The following is a 15,389-nucleotide window of genomic DNA, read 5'->3' as shown; positions in this document are numbered from 1 at the left end:
AGGATATATATATATATAATATATATATATATATATATATATATATATAGTTATTCAAATTACCAGCCATACATGTACTATAACTATTGAGTTTTATTGCCAATTTATTTTAATTAATTTCTACCATCGATTTACATTTTCATAACAATTCACAATTTTATTTGTACAAAATTATCTGCATTTTAAAGACCTTAGTAGCGGCGTTTATTGATCTACAATCATTGTAGATGACTGTTTATTTTAACTGGTTATGCTACTTAAAGAGAAATGAAAGGAAAATTATGTAATATTATTAAGAAATTGTTAGAAATTATGCATACCACTACAGTCTTTAAGAAGCATTATATTTCTTTTATTTCGTTTGTATATAGTATTTGAGTGATAAAAATAAGATACAATTAACATATACTTCATTATGTAAGAATGCAAATATGCTTCATTTCATGCAGGCCCAGTGACTTTCAATAGATGTAGTTAATGCATATTTTGTTATCTTTAGAAGATAACTAAATCAGATCAGTCAATTTGTATTAAGAATATTACATCCGTAAGGTGGCTTGTACGTGTAGGTCATTATCTTGTACCAGAAAACACATCAGTTATGCAATAAAATAAGCGCAATAATTTCATATAATTCTGTTCTCAACACTTAGTTTAATGCGTCATCGTATTAATAATGGAATGTAATTCAATCAGAAGTGAAAGTAGACTAATAAATCATATGCTAGTTAAAATGTTTTCTGTTCGAATACAGTCACATAATTTGAGATACTAAGAATCTTTCAACTAAAACGATTTTTATTGCTGTTGCGCAAGCGTACACAACTTCCTTTTGAATGTATAATTTTATAAAGATCTAAATGTTTAGCCAATCAGAATGATGTTAGTTTTGACGTGGACTAAACCACCGGGTCGTCGTTAATTCACGTTCTATTATCATCCTGAAATATCCCTTTGCAGGTTCATTCAAATAACTCTAATCAAATTAAAATAAAATCGAATAAAAATAAAATGAAATGAAAGCAAACGCGAATGAAATTCAAAAATATAACCGCAGCATAGGAATTAGAATACAGCTGCCGCATAAACATCAAAGTAAGTATTGCGATGTAACCAAGTAGATGTCAGTGTTTGGAATTGTTTGCACTTGTTCAGTATTGAATCACTTAGGAACTGAATTCATTTCTTGATTTGATTTTGACTTACAGTGGCACTTTTCATTATGGGTGATGGAAACCAGTCTCAAGACGACGAGAGCTTGTAGCAGGCTATGAGTGCACGTATTTCGCGAAATGTCAAATAAGAAAGCAAATGGGAAAGAGAGGGCGGGAGGGGGAAACTTACATGAAGACAAAGTTGAAGAGCGTTTACTACTTGCTGGTGAACTTGATAATTGATTGTGAAACGCTTGTCACATGGTGTCATTGAAGAAAACAAAATTATTTAATTGAGAACGCAAATATCGTTAATCACATTTCCAGAGCTGAGGCATCTCGGACAAACTGGAAATAGAACTATAACATACGAAATTACTTATTGGATAATTAAATGAATGCTCACAATTAACAGGGAAGAATATTTACAGATAATTACATTCACCGTCAGGAATGAAAGCGCCCGCAACGAACTGCTGCAAGATAATTTAGGCGAAGAATGATTTCATTGAGGCATGTATCATTAAAAAGCAAAGTGGCTCTAATTTCTATTTCCCATTTCAGATATTTCCCATAAACTCATGGAATATAGATTGAAACCACTTTAATGATTGTTGTCAGTCAAAATTAAAGTGTAATTTATTTTTCGATAGATAAAAAGCACCGGAAACAGAATGAGTGCGCATGATTCGTTTGGAAACAGATTTAATTTCCTCAAAGACTATTAAAATATCTTTCAAGTATATTTTAATTTCTTTCGACATCATTTCAATTCATACTAGTAGCAGCAGCAGCAGCAGCAGTAGCAGCAGCAGCAGTAGCAGCAGCAGCAGCCGCAGTAGTAGTAGTAGTAGTAGTAGTAGTAGTTTGTCCTTGTTAGCAGGACATGCAGAAGTTGGTAATTGAAATCAATTCGATGAGTTACGCAGCCTCTCAAGCTTCACTCTTCCTGGTAAAGCAACAACGAATTAGTAGCAAAAGCTGAGGACCAAAATCGGAAAGCTGTTAGAATAAAATCTGCTAAACACTAGAACAACGTTGCTCACTATTGAAATACATTAAACGAAATTCTCAAATCCGATATTTCCATCTGCTGACATACTTATAGCGTGTCTAAGATCAATTAAAATAAAAGGGTGTAACTCTGAAACGGAACGCAACTAAAAACAGCATCGACGGATAAAATTATATTAATGCATTAACATGTCTAATCAGAACAGAACTTCTTGACAATTACATTTCCGATCTAGCTCATTACTGAGTAATTATTGATGATGACTTTTCGATTATAATCAGTGACAAACGTATTTATGGAAATTTAACGCAAATTAAATGATCCGTTGTTCTGATAGAGACCAAACTACATTCCACTCACTCACTTTCATTGGCAGGATTTTCTCTTGTTCTCTTTATAATTTGCTGATTGCATTAACAATAGGAAAGCTTTTGAGTTTTGCTAATATAAAATTTTATCTTTGGGGTAATATCTAAAATGTCCTTTCATATAATATTTGATGATTCTTTTAATATCTAAAATAATAAATTTTGGACGTAGCTTTGGTAATTTGCTCCATTATCTCCTGCATACTCATTAAGGATGTAATGATATACAGCCATATAAAATACTAATAGAATATTTACTATTCAATGGAAATTATTTTACTCTTATTTATGTTTCATAATGTGTTTCCAAATGCTGCCATATCCATGTTGCGATGATGCCTTGCCAGATTCTTTACATATGACATCTTACACTTTTCAGCTACAAAGGTTAAGCTGTGAATTCAAATCCCACCGATGTTCTTTTTATCCTTCCGCTGATGCTAAAGTTAGTTTGCAGTCAAAAACTAGCTGTAAATTATTCAACTTCTCTTCTCTACAGAAAACTTTCTCGAAATGCAACCCTCGTAGAAATTATTATTCGTATAATTTACATTATTTTTTTAATTGGAAGGAATCTAAAACAAAAGGGTAGTCTGGCAATATATCAAGTATTCTAAGTTTGCTGAGCGCTTGATTGCATACATGCACACAAGAACAATATATTTGTACTCTACAATTTATAGAACAACCAATCAGAGTAATGTAAAGTGGCTTTTCTAATAATTGAACTTAAATACTCACACACACACGCACACACACATACATACATACACACAATATATATATATATATTATATATATATATATTATATATATATATATATATATATATATATATATATATATATATATATATTATATATATATATATATGTATATATATATATATATATATATATATATATATATATATATGTATATATATATATATGCACGAAAAAGTTCACTGAAATTCGTGAACGTAGGGTCAGTAGAACCAGTGGTAATCCGGATGGAGTGCTGGAATGGTATGTGGATGAGGAGAGCTGCTGAATGTTCGGAAAGTGATTCAGATATGCAAGTCCAAAGAGTAAGAAAATTCAGTCAGAATTAAACTTGGGTAATTTTTCTCATTTGCCTCTGTCTATTTCCTCTTATTCCTTTCTATTGAAGAGCGTAGGCTCGAAATGTAAAAGGCTTTTCCATTTTCCCGAGAGTCAGACTAAAACACTTGCTTGTTGTTCATACACCTGTGTGACTCTAAGGAGCGATGAACATGCAAATGGGAAACTTTGCGTATTAAATATCACTATTTGGTTTAACTTCATTATTACAAGTTGTGTGTGTGCTTGTATATATGCATGTATATATTTGTGTTTATGGGGGGTATATACATATACATACATACACACACACATGTATATATATATATATATATATATATATATATACATATTCAGATTCCACAGAAGTTGGTTTTAATCTGCATAAGACTTATGTAGCAAAGTCGATAAAAAATTAGTAGTGACACGCCTACATGCCTACATACATACATACATACATACATACATACATACATACATACACACCTTCTCCTCGACTTACGACCACAAAAAATAAATACATAAGCAATCGATTTTCGGACGCTGGGCGGCTGCGCATACGATACCTATAGCAGCATCTGGCAATGCAGGCCTTGCTCAGACCCAGGCATCCACTGCTTGCCACTGTCTCTCACTCAGTCGCGTTCAGGTATCAGTTGCGTTTGGATAAAAATAGTGTTGAAGAATATAAATCCGACATACGACCAGATCGACTTACGACCTGTCAGGCGGAACGTAACTCGGTTGTAAGTGTAGGAGGTATACAGAAAAACCGATAGATAGATAGATAGATAGATAGATAGATAGATAGATAGATAGATAGATAGATAGATAGATAGATAGATAGATAGATAGATAGATTGACTGATAGACAGACAGATATTCAAAGCCCATCAGAAAGACGCTGGCGAAAACTAGGTCGTCCTTTAATCCCTTAAGTATGGTAAACGGAAACAAGAAACAAGTCTTGTTTTATTGTTTTCTTAAGTCATTACGTTTATATATTTGTTGTGCAAGATTTATGTGAAGTCATGTGTTGAAGCAAAGTAACACCAAATATATAGTGCGTGTGTTTTTATTGGCTAAACTGGCAAAATGACCAATCCGAAATACAACAATGTTTTCTTAAGGTTTGTCATATTTTCTCATGAGAAAAAAATGTTTGCCTCAAACAGTTAAATCTGTCAATCCATTTTTCTTCCAACTCCACCTTACTTTCTCGACGACGTGATTGATAATGGATTGCGCGGCTGCCTTTCACTGTTAGTCAGGCAGAATATGATATAGGCGCAGTCATGATTGTGTGGTAACAAGCATGCTTGCCAACCACATGGTTCCGGGTTCAGTTTCACTAAGTGGCACCTTGGGCAAGTGTTTTCTGCTATAGCCTTGCGTGTGGATTTGGCAGACGGAAACTGAAAGAAGCCCGTTGTGCATATATGTGTGGGGGTGCGTCAATGTGTGTGTGTGTGTCTTTCTGCTTGTGTTTGTCTCCCACTTCCACTTCACAACCTTTGTTGGTGTGTTTACGTCCCAGTAACTTAACGTTTTGGCAAAACGACCGAGAGAATAAGTGCCAGGCTTTTAAAAGAACATATTCTAGGACCAGTTCTTTCAAGTGCTGCTCCCGCATGGCCACAGAATTCTTTATAAGGCGGTTATTAAATGTTTTCTTATCCTGATTGGTATTTTGTTGTTCATTTTACTCTCTTGCAATTTCTTCTTGTTCTGTTAAAATTCGGTAAAAGTGATCGGACGTATATATTTATTCTTTTACTTGTTTTATTCATTTGACTGCGGCCATGCTGGAGCACCCACCGCTTTGAAGAAGTTTTAGTCGAATCAATCGACGCCAGTGCATTTTTTAAAGCCTTGGACTTATTTTGCAGGTTCCTCTTCCGGAGCACTGAGTTACGGTGACGTAAACACACCAACACCGGTTGTCAAGTGGTAGCAAAGACAAACACAGACACACACACACACACACACACACATATATATATTTATATACGACGGTCTTCTTTCAATTCTCATTTAACAAACTCATTCGTATTCACAAGGCTTTGATCGGCCCGAGCCTATAGTAGAAGACACTTTCCCAGGGTATCACGTATTGGAACTGAAACTAGAACCATGTGGTTGGGGCAATTTAACTGACCAACACATGGATTGTACAACATTCCCTTTTGTAGATGCGAGATTTGGTATCGATTATACTGCTTATTATTAATTGTAACATTTTACTCTGCCTTACTTTATGATCAGGTGGAATGCATGAGGTTTTCTTGTCATATATCCTAACATCACTAAGAACATAATTCAAGCACACTAAAATTATAAATCATTTTGCGGCAAAAACTGAACAGACGCATACAAGACTGTGTTGTAGTCTTCACTTGAGTATAAATCCATACGACTGAATTAACTATGACAAGTGGTGATATTGCTTTATACAACATTTATCTTTTTACGAGCTATACATTCTCAAATTGTATCCCGAAAGCAATTATGAATGAAAGAAATGTAATAAACTGGAATGCCAATATTAAATGATATCTTGTGGTGGTGACCAGGGAGAGCACAGCGATACTTTGTCTGTGTTTAATGCAGAGTTGAAATTCCGCCGAGGTTGACTTTGCTTTTCATTTTTCCGGGGTTAATATATATATTTTTTTATTTCTTTATTGCCTACAGGGGTCTAAACATAGAGGGGACAAACAAAGACAGATTAAGTCAATTACATTGACCCCGGTGCGTAACTATTGTTTATTTAATCGATCCCGAAAGAATAAAAGACAAAGTCAACCTCGGCAGAATTTGAACTCAGAACGTAACGGCAGACGAAATACTGCTGGGCAGTTCGCCCGGCGTGCTAACGATTCTGCCAGCTGAGCACAAATATTGATGTTATTGAATTACCCTCTCCTCTGATCTTGCTGTCCTTGTGCCAAAATTTGATGCCAATTTTAAAAATCTTTTCACATGATCTTTTTAATCATATCCTTACACTGAGGTAAATGTTTAGATAAGATATGTAAATTTAATTAGTAGCGTTAGTTACAGATCTGTAGTAATAGAGGTTAATTATGTATAAATGTTGTGTAAAAAATATATAGTTGAAAAATATGTTTAGATCACGGTGTATTAGATGATAGTATGTGCGCGATAAGAATAAAAAAAAGGCGACTTTTATTGAGCAGGATACATAGCAACAGCAAGATGGAATAAACATAACAATTGGCATGAACGAGAATTATTTTGCGGATAATTTTATATAAGATGGTTTATGTTGTGTGATGTAACGTGTTGCATTTTCTCCTTATTGCTTGAGTTCAGTTGCCCAGAGGAAGCATATGATTCATGTTCAGTGTTCTGTTGTTTAGGGGATTGCAAATTGCTATCAGTAAAAAAAATTATCTGTATATTCTTAGTTCCAATGCTATAAGGAGTGATCTTACACATCAAAGTAATCCATTGTTCTACATATCATGGAACTCTGCAACTTATTTCCTACATCAGTTACTTAAGAGATCGCATCGTATGAACTAATCTATTTAAAATCCTTTCCATATGTGTAATCAACATTAATGAGAGAACATGAAACGATTCATATTTGCAAACACTTGTAAGTAATCGTTTTCATAGACAGCGTTTATGTAATTGTATTATGCCTTCTTAATGTTAATTCACTCTTAACAGATCCAAATCTCTTTCGCTGAATGCAAGTGTAAGCACTTCGCATGCAACACTTGAATCAGTGTGGTAAAGGCGTTAGACGATCACACACCCTAACACAAAACAGAAAGCAATAACCTAAGAATAAGATGACACTTTTGTTTCTAAATTCTAAATTATTTTATGTAATATCTAAATAAAATTATTGTCTCGATTAACAAAAATTTTCGCAATTAAACCTATGGATATGTGTGTGAGAGTGGGTAAAATACATACATACATGCCCTTCACACACACATATATATATATACCGTAAAATATATTTGCCCAATAAATGTGGCGGTCCCATAGAGGACGACGTTACTGTTGTTTTTAATCCCAGGAAACATCTCCTCCAGCTGGCTAACGACACACTGTCTGTGTCCGCTTAGTATTTGCTAGGGGAGGTCATCACTCCTATCTCTAGTCTTACTTGATACACACAGACCCGGGTACTGGGTAGTTACCCGTCTTCAGCGTGTGATAATCCCCAGCTGTGATAATCACCCGTGTGTTGTTAGCCAGGTGGAGGAGATGACTTTCTAGGTTAAAAACATTAACATCATCCTCTGTGGGACTGCCACATTTAGTTGTCAAATATATTTTACGATTCTGTACAGTTACTCTTTACCACTCAGAGATTTTATACATACATATATATATATATATATATATGTACGTGTATGTATATATATATATATATATATATATATATATATATATATATATATATGTGTGTGTGTGTATGTATATATATATATATATATATATGTGTGTGTGTGTATGTATATATATATAATATATATATATATATGCACACACACACACCACACACACACACACACATATATATATATATATTATATATATATATATAATATATATATATATATTATATGTACCATACGTTTTATTCTATTACACGAAGTAAAAATTGCAATACTACGCTGAAGACGATAATAGATATTGCCAGTATAATTTATTTTAGGATATTAGTTTCAAAACGTTTTGCAACATTTTACAACAGCTTGGAATTATATGAGCTGAGATGAGTTTCAGAAATATTTTAGTAGTTAGCAAATGTATTTAGCAAAACAAGCAGATCAAAAATGTGAAACGAAATGAAATTTCAACGCCACAGCGTTTAAAATAAATTCCATCTTTATTAATGGAAAACATATCGTTAATGGAAAACGTATATTTAACCTTAAACTGATCGTTTTTATATCAAAATACTTTAATATGGCTTGAAGTAAAATACTCAGTTTTTGAGAAATATATCTTATTTACAAAGAAGTTTCCAATTTATATCCATTTAAGTTAAAATATATTATTTTCTATTCTAGGCACAAAGCCGAAATTTTGTGGGAGGGGTCCAGTCGATTAGATCTACCCCGAAAGAATGAAAGACAAATTCGACCTCGGCGAAATTTGGACTCAGAACGTAGCGGCAGGCGAAATACATATTTCTTTACTACCCACAAGGGGCTAAACACAGAGGGAACAAACAAGGACAGACAAACGGATTAAGTCGATTATATCGACCTCAGTGCGTAACTGGTACTTATTCAATCGACCCCGAAAGGATGAAAGGCAAAGTCGACCTCGAAGGAATTTGAACTCAGAACGTAGCGGCAGACGAAATACCTATTTCTTTACTACCCACAAGGGGCTAAACACAGAGGGGACAAACAATGACAGGCAAAGGGATTAAGTCGATTATATCGACCTCAGTGCGTAACTGGTACTTATTTAATCGACCCCGAAAGGATGAAAGGCCAAGTCGACTTCGGCGGAATTTGAACTCAGAACGTAACGGCAGACGAAATACGGCTACGCATTTCGCCCGGCGTGCTAACGTTTCTGCCAGCTCGCCGCCTTTTGAGTTAAAACATCAAACCGCAAGAATGTATATCCCAAAATTAGTCAAACAAAACACATTTTCCTTCTTTTATTAGTGCTACTACAGCTATTTTGCTATGATGACCGCATGGAGACAGAGAGAAATGTGAGCAATCACGTTTGCTGCAGATTCAGGTTATTTCCTAGAAAAACCAATGTTCCAATGATTACAAGTATTGGCAATTTCGTCGAATGGTACAGCAATATTTGCGAGAATTACTGAAGGCAATGCATCGCAGTGCAAGGTGAATGCAAAATAAAATATATAAAGCTGCCCATAAGTTAAAATTAGACTCGTTTGAAAGTTCTCAATTTAAACTTGTATTAGAAATGCCTAAGAGGCTTACACGATTTTTGCAACTCACAAATTCATCGAAAAGAAACTTTATTAAGGCGAAATGGTGAGTAACAGACTAAATGCCTTTCACATCTCCCATTCGAGAGATCTACTGCTAATGCTGCAAATCAATATTATTCGAGAGAAGTGTATAATGCTGGTTGAAGCTGATTTTAACTCGATTTCTAATCTCAGACAAGGAGGGTAAAATGTTTTGAAATGCATGATCATTACAATAGGGACTTAATCCGCCCATTAGTATGTCACACAGACCTAGTGTAACCAGGACTCCCTTTTTATCATATGACTCTTTTTACAAACTAGATCTAAGCATGGATGGTTGTTAATAGTTTTATTCCACTACGAGCCATCACAAATTATATTTCGCTATTTGCATTTGAAAACCATTTAATTGTTCTGTAGAGAATCATAAATTCAACAAAGTATGTTTTAATGAGAAATTGTATCACTTTTTCCTTTACAAATATTTCTTCGCATAGTAATATAAATATGCCAATATTTAAAATTGCGCGGCCTACATCACAAGACGACTCTCCTTCGTGTCACAATAAATAGATTCTGAAATTATCCTTTTAAGAGTTAACAGATCATAAACCTAGTAGCATTTACTATTTCAGCTTTTAATTCAGATATAAAAATTGATATGATATGGAGATCAAAATGCCAATTAATCTAGTCTGAATAAATAATAGCCACTTTTATCTTACACTTTTTGCGCAGTTTAGAAAATACCACTGGTACAGTTAACAAATTCTGTATCAATGGGTTTCTAGTTTTTATTTGAAACATTAAACATTGGAAATTTGAATTGATAGAGCAACAGTATTTACGTATGTCCCTTAGTATTTCGCATTTCAGTAGCAAAAGATGTCTTTTGGGTTCGGTAGTTAATTACAGGGTCCATTAATTCGTCTCCCAGCTCTGAACTTCGAGTCAAATACACACCATACTTATAAAAGTTTTATCTTTCTAGGCAGTTGAAGCACAAACAATAGAATTATATTGGTTTTGTCACTCAATAAAGTAAACATCACAAATGTAAGTTGAAATGTTCATGCAATGAGAAAAATATAACATTAGCTCAATTACAAATAATAAGGCATCAAGTAACAAATAAAAATATTAGGGTAGGATTTAACATTATTAGACCTGTCTAATGTCTGGTGAAGTAGGCTTGAGAATATTGTTGAGTAGGTGTAGAAAATTGTGCACAAAGCATGGAGTGAATGGCAGGAAATCGAGTAAAATTCTTTCTCACAGACAGCATAAGTTAATTTGAACTGCTGTCGTCTTTTTTCTATTCTGCAAGTTTGGAGTAATTTCCAGTTTGACTTGTTGATGATCGTTGCATTGAAATTTAATATGAAATATCATATTAAATTTCAATTAACTCAAATTTTGTGACCCCGCAGTTATGAGTTCTAATTCTACAACAGAGAGCAGGTTGGAAAGTGATATACTCCATCGGACTGAAGTATTCATTTACATTTTAATTAGCTTCATGTAAATATCAACAATGGATCTTCTAGGCACGCGTAATATCCCATACATTCGGCTAACAATACATGTACAATTATATTAATAATTACTGTTACAATAATAATTGATGTTTTGTTTCATATTTAATGAACTGAAAATTGTACAACGGAAAAGTTTCATTCAATTGAAAATGTTTTTCTTTCTAGAAACATCTTCCATTCAGCGGATTCGTGTTAAAACATTTGTAAAATTTATTCCATCGCATGGTTGACTTAATAGAACAGCGAAATTAATGAAACTTTTAATTAGATAAAATTAATATTTGCGAAAAGAAAAAGAAAATATTCGTCTAAATGATGTTTTGCATACGAAATATGTTTTTTTGTTTTTTTTGAAAATATACATCTATTTACATATACGTAGAACAAGCGTACACACTGGCACGTGCGCCAAGCTTTCAAAAACATATACACACATGCACGGACACACACATCAACACACACACACATTCAAACATATATGTAATATTCTATTATACGTATGTCTGCACCAAAATGTATGTATGTGTGTGTGTGTGTGTGTGTGTAAATCAAAAAAGAAACACGAGTAAAATTTGGAACAAAGTGAAAACAAACAAAGCAGAATCCTTCGTGGAATCAGACAAGCGAAACGCGTGTCTGAAAAGCTTAGAAGGAAGTGAAAAACCGATAAGTGTGCAGTAAAGCTTAATACGCCCATAGAATTATCTATCTAATTCTCTCTCTCTTTCTCTATACACACACACACGCACATATATATATATATATAATATATATATATATATATATACAGAGAGAGAGAGAGAGAGAGAGAGAGAAAGAGAAAGAGACAGATATATATATATATATATTTAATATATATATGGAGAGAGACAGACAGATATGCATGTGTGTGTGTGTGTGTGTAGAATATACCTATCAATATATATTTCTCTCTCTCTCCCTCTCTCCCTCTCTCTCTCTCTGTCTATATATATATAGGCGTGGGTGTGTCGTAAGAAGATTTCTTCCCAACCACATGGTCACGAGTTCAGTCCTACTGCCTGTCACCTTGAGCAAGTGTCCTCTACAATAGCTGCTGGAAAGTGTCGTGAGTGTATTTAGCAGAGAGAAACTGAAATACGCCCGCCGTATGTGTGTGTGTTGCCTGTTGCCCGCCACCGCTTGGTTGTGTCACCGTAACGTAACGATTCAGCAAAAGAGATCGATAGAATAAGTGTCAGGCTTTAATGTGTTCTGGGGTTTATTCGTTCGACTATAATTCGTCAATATGGCCGCAGTCCAATGACTTAAACAAGGTAAAAGATATATATATATATATGTGTGTATGTGTGTATGTGTGTGTTTGCATATATGTATATATGCATGTGAGCGGGTGAGTGGCCTAGTTGTTAGGGTGTTTTACTCAGGACTGCGAGATCACGGGTTTGATTTCCAGACCGTTATTCTCTTGAGCAAAGCTCTCTATCTCTCACTTCCCTGCGACCACTTTGACGACTGACGAGTGTTAAAGCATTCCCACAGTCAGACAACGTCGATTTGATGGGAGAAGGAGCAAGTATTTGATCCCTATAAACAAATCATCAGGGCAGAGTGTACAGCAAAAACTTTCAGAAACATCTTTCTCGACCTCCAGAGACTGCCATCAACATTTCTCTCTCTCTCTCTCTCTCTCTCTCTCTCTCTCTATCTATCTCTCTCTCTCTCTCCCTCTCTCTTTCTCTCGCTCTCTCTCTCTCTCTCTCTGTTTTCTTTAAATAACCTATATTTCTCTGGATTAAATATCTCATAATCTAGAGCAGTATTCCCTAAATGGTTTCTCTCTGCTAAATACACTCGCAAGGCTTTCCAGCAGCTATTGTAGAAGACACTTGCTCAAGGTGTCATGCAGTAGGACTTAATATCTTCAACGACTAATCCAACACAGAAATTAACAAAATTAATTCAAAATTAACAGAATAAATCTAATTAAGCATAAAATAATGACGTAATCAAATGGAAAACAAAAGAACCCAATTCTTTACTTATACATGTGTAAGATACGCTTTTTCGTAGATTATCGTAAATGACGTAGTAACAGACGGACTATTGATACAAACTTTATTTATTTTAAGTTGGAACTAAAGTTTCCTACCTTAAATCCGGTCAATGATGACAACTGCTTCAAATACGGATCACAACGGTGTGTGGGCATACATAATGAAAGACTTGTTTCATCGTTGAATATTAAGTTACGTTTGCCTTTTACTTGTTTCGGTCAGTAGACTGTGGCCATGCTGGTGCACTGCCTTGAAGTTTTAGTCAAAACGAATCGACTACAGTACTTCCTTTTTTAAGCTTGGCATTTATTTTAATGATCACTTTTGCCGAACCGCTAGGTCACGAGGACGCAAACATGCCAACACCGGTTGTCAAGCGGTGGTGGAGAAAAGCACATAGACACACACACACAAATAAATATATGAATAGTACGGGGTTCTTTCAATTTCCGTCAACCAAATCCACTCACAAGGCTTTGGTCAGCCCGAGGCTATATATAGTAGAAGACATATGCCTGATGTGACATGAAGTAGGACTGAACCCCGAACCGTATAGTTGGGAATTAAACTTCTTACCACACAGCCACACCTGCGCCTATACCTGTCCAAAATATGTGTAATCGTATTAATACACTGGATAGTTTGGATTTGTGGAATACAAATATAAATATATTGCAATGGAGAAGGCTGCTGGTTAATTAGGTATGCAACCGTTACTAAGAGAAAGCAATTATTAAAGGCTTGACCGTCTGGAATGTTTTTAATAAATTCATGTTCCAAGCATACATTGTCTCTCTAATATAAACACACACACACACACACACACTCCATGTTTGATTTCGTTATCACACATTAGAATTTTGCAATTCAACATAAAATATCATAAATATTATTATAACTCGGAATCAAACGTGAAAATATTATCAAGAGACGAACAGAAACCCCTCCAGAGGGTGGTCTTTCTGCTGGTCTATACTATAATGAGGAAGGCTACTTATTAATTAGGTATGTAACAATTACTAAAAGTACTAAAAAAAAGGCAATATTAAAAGCTTGACCATCTGGAAATATTTTTATAAATTCAATGTTCTAAGAAATTGCCTATGATTTCGATTTCTAAAGTTTATTGAATTTTTTAACTCCAAATCCTCGCAAATCTAAATATTCATTGCATTCACTGCGTTCAATTTTTCATGGCGGAGAAGATTTTAATGTTTAATAATAAAAACTATGAATTCGTTGCAGGCAACATTTTGTGTTTTTATTTGCAACAGTCTCTCACTCTCACTCGCCTATGTTTTCCTTAATGATAATTCAATAATCGCTATATATATCTTTGATATATATATATATATATATATAATAATAATAAATATTAGGGAATAAATCCAAATTTACAGGGAAAAAATCAGATTTAGGATTAAATCGATTTTATAGTAAAATATTATAAAATATTATTCGAGACAAAACCACTATTTTGCAAAACAAACAAGGAAAGACTTAATCAATACATAAATTTTAATAATTTTTTGACTATTTATTAAAATTTATGTATTGATTAAGTCTTTCCTTGTTTGTTTTGCAAAATAGTGGTTTTGTCTCGAATAATATTTTATATATATATATATAATATATATATATATATATATATCTTTGATACAAGACATAATTTCAAGAATATTATCAGTTTCCGGTGTTTGTTAAAGAGATATTTTTTGATAAAATGAAGGTGTTTTAATATACCGGTGTAAATTCTGATTGATTTTATGTTAAATGAATGCATGCTATTACACAAAATAACTGTACAACTTTGATACGAGGCGCAATTTTCAGAATATTATCAGTTTTCGGAGTTTGTTAAATAAAATGAAAATTCGTTAATATACCAGTATAATTTATTTTTAATGAAGAAGTGATTTTCTTGGTATGGCTACTTGGAACGCTATAAGCCTTACGATAATAGCTATGTGGTGGCTGCTATTTCTAGCACGCTAAACAAGCTTTCATTTATATATAATATGCGACTGAAAAATAAAAAAAAATAGCAGGAAAGGCACAACGGCAGGGAACAGAATCAGATGAATCCAGGGCAAAGCGACTGAAACAGATGCCTGAATAGGCACAGAGACGTAGACATCATTCTGCCTCTGCTACACATGACCGACTGGTTAGAGTATCCCGAGAGGAGAATGTTCTACTTCAAAATAATGGTGTCAGATCTCAAATTGTTGTTGATGCAA

General features: G+C 34.0%; 1 long non-coding RNA gene across 1 annotated transcript; it reads left to right on the top strand.

Moving 5' to 3' along the window:
* Positions 1-3,645: 3,645 nt before the first annotated feature.
* Positions 3,646-15,048, top strand: LOC118765206. Its single transcript, XR_005001072.1, has 4 exons — positions 3,646-3,770; positions 7,828-7,829; positions 10,461-10,476; positions 15,039-15,048. It is a non-coding gene; the product is annotated as an uncharacterized LOC118765206 (long non-coding RNA).
* Positions 15,049-15,389: the final 341 nt, after the last annotated feature.

This window comes from Octopus sinensis, linkage group LG10 (genome assembly GCF_006345805.1).
Source record: "Octopus sinensis linkage group LG10, ASM634580v1, whole genome shotgun sequence".
NCBI lineage: Eukaryota > Metazoa > Mollusca > Cephalopoda > Octopoda > Octopodidae > Octopus > Octopus sinensis.
Note: the sequence above shows the minus strand (reverse complement) of the source record. Positions and strands in the feature narration are given on the sequence as shown.